Source organism: Cebus imitator, unplaced genomic scaffold (assembly GCF_001604975.1).
Source record: "Cebus imitator isolate Cc_AM_T3 unplaced genomic scaffold, Cebus_imitator-1.0 Scaffold90, whole genome shotgun sequence".
Lineage (NCBI taxonomy): Eukaryota > Metazoa > Chordata > Mammalia > Primates > Cebidae > Cebus > Cebus imitator.
The window spans coordinates 3,397,453-3,400,541 of record NW_016107405.1 but is presented as its reverse complement, the minus strand read 5'-3'; positions in this window follow the sequence as shown (position 1 = coordinate 3,400,541).

Sequence of the window (3,089 nt, the reverse complement as noted above, 5' to 3'; positions counted from 1 at the left end):
ACATACATATATACATACATACATACATACATAAGAGCAACGTATACTCTTCCTCAGGAAGACCAGTTTGGGAAGAGATAATAAATATGCTTAATTTATAATGAATATATTTAATAAAAACAACGTAAAATTATACTGGTTTATGTAGGCTATCAGTCACAACTATATAATAGCAATATTTAAAAAGTGCTGAAGTTCTCAAGATCTGTCCCTTACTCATAATCCATTTTCTACTTTCCTGCCAGAGACATCCAATTGACACACTATCTCACTGCCCAAAAATTATTATGGTAAATTCAATTGTTTAGCACACTAGGTATTTTGTGATCTGATTTTATGTCTCCTGCTTCCTCCTCTACTCTTTCACTCTTTCATTAATTTACATTGCAACCTTGCAGAAATATTGTCCAGCTGCTTTCTGTCAAGTTCTTACTCATCTCCTCCTGTCTGGATGTTCTCCTCTACTCTTGTCATCCTCTATTATTTTCTCTCTTAACATTTAGCCTCAGCGTGATTTTTTCTGGAAAGTCTTTTGCTTTGTACCACTCAGGCATAGATTCTCACCATCTCTATTGGGACAGCTTGTATTGTCTCTACCACAGCATCCCTCACATGGTACAGAAATTTTATCTTCCATCCTACACAGTAAGTTCCCAATGGACAAGGATTATTCTTTTATTTATGTAAAAAATTGTTTACAATAATTAAAATAACATGGAGGGGACAGTGAATATGTTTTTTACACATATAGTTTTTCAGGTGCAAAGTGGTATATAATTTAACGAGTTATCAGAACTAAACACATATTAAAGCATATCTAAGAAGGCTAAATTTAATATTCTTAAGTCATTTCTTACAAGATTTGGTTTGAAAATGTTGGCATAAAGATAAATACCCTATGTCTAGAAATATGACTATAAAGAACATTTATGAAACTTCTGAAAGTTTTGTGAAGTTGAATAAAATGATCTGTATTCACATTCATTTTATTTTTTATTTAGTAAACTAGAATTTTTTTAGATTCTTATTTAATACCAATAATAATGTAAATATTTTAATGTACACTCTCTCATCTTGTATGAATTTTCATTGACCAATTGGCACTGTGTACTGAAAATCTCTTAGATATATAAAGTTTCAAATTTAGTGATCAACAAACTATCAAAATGATGCATATTTCAAATGAGGAAGAAGCTTAAATTGTTATTATTTTGTTCAAGGTAGGCTATTAAGTAATTCTCTTCTCAAGTAATAGTCTCTGTAACAGGAGTTAGCTCACAGGAGGCTCAGTAAACAGAAAAATGATGTTAGTATACAGAATAGTTTTCCTGTCACATTACTATTTCACACCGCATATAGCATTAGCAAAAGGCAAAGTGTTCTCATCGGTGCAACTACCAGTAAAACTAAATACAATGCTGGACTCAAAGCCTGGACATTTGGCATTCTTTCTCTCTACTCAGTTTGGTCACATGATTTGTCTTGGAGAAATTGGTATTTCAATTTTTCCTAATTTTTGTGCATTCTTCATTTGTCTCCATAACAACTTCAAGGCTTTCTTAAATTTCCTTCCAACAAGCTCCCTTCATCTGTTTCTAAATATAAGGTACTACATTGCCATGCTATTTAATTTATCTGGGTGTAACATACCTTTTAGGATATATTAGTGTGTTACCAGAGTTGTTGTTAATTTTGTTAGTTATAGGGAAACACAGTTGCCTAGAGTTTCCGTGGTTCACCCATTCCTCTTTTTTTCTCTAAGTCCAATTTTACTAAATGCAAGGTTTTTCCTAAATACCTAAATCACTTTTAATCACAATGCCTTTACCGCATGCATTGTTTCATCTGTACATTACAGATGAAAGACATAAAGGACGATGATCTACAAAAGTTAATATTTACAACACATGTATTAAGAATTTTGTAAGAGTTTCTATGTTTAAAACCACATTTTATTTGCTGTGAGTAAAATATTCAAGAGTCTTTAAAACGATTACCACTAAAGGGTGAATTAAACCATTTCTGGATATCTTATTTTGAATTTTATAAGAGAAATTCAGCTGAAATAATTTTTATAAGACATCTATTTAAAAAGGTATAGTAATCTAAATCACTGTAACGAAACTATCCTTCAAAATAAAAAAGTAAGCAAAAACACACACAAAAATGTTAAATTATCTTCCTGCCTTGATCAATCTTTATATTTAATATACTTGTTTGGTTTCCATACAGTTCAAATTTACTAAAAAGTACAATAAGTAATAATAATTTGCTTACTGTATTAAAAATTTGGCGATGCAAAAAGAGGAAATAATGACTTTGTTCTCATGAGGTATGGAATGTGAATAAACTGTGAATTAGTCCTGTAGTCTGTAAGAGAAGGCACAATCCTGCTCTAGAAGTGAATTTACCTGCTCAAAACATGCCAATTGTCCAGCTCTGAACCAATCATTGTAGTGAAGGGAATAAGATATGCAGATTAACTTAACCTAATGAGGCCCTCCCCAACCATATAGATGAGTGGGAGAGGCAGTTCCCAAAAGATATGAACTGTCAAATATATAAAAAGATAACCATCCTCATTCATAATAAGAGAAACACCAATTAAACCTCAATGAGATATAATTTCTCACCTATCAGACTGGCGAAACTCCAAAAGTTTGAAAACACACCCTTGACAGTGGGGCTGCAGAGAATCAGAAACTATCCGACACTGCTGAGTAGTGTGCAAATAGTTACAACACTCATGGAATTGGCATTATCTTAAAGAAATCTATGCCATTAGATCCAGAAATTCTGCCTCTAAGAAATCTACCATGAAGATGTACCTCTAGGCCGGGCGTGGTGGCTCACGCCTGTAATCCCAGAACTTTGGGAGGCCGAGGTGGGTGGATCACAAGGTCAAGAGATCGAGACCATCCTGGTCAACATAGTGAAACCCCGTCTCTACTAAAAATACAAAAAATCAGCTGGGCATGGCGGCACGTGCCTGTAATCCCAGCTACTCAGGAGGCTGAGCCAGGAGAATTGCCTGAACCCAGGAGGCGGAGGTTGCGGTGAGCCGAGATCGCGCCATTGCACTCCAGCCT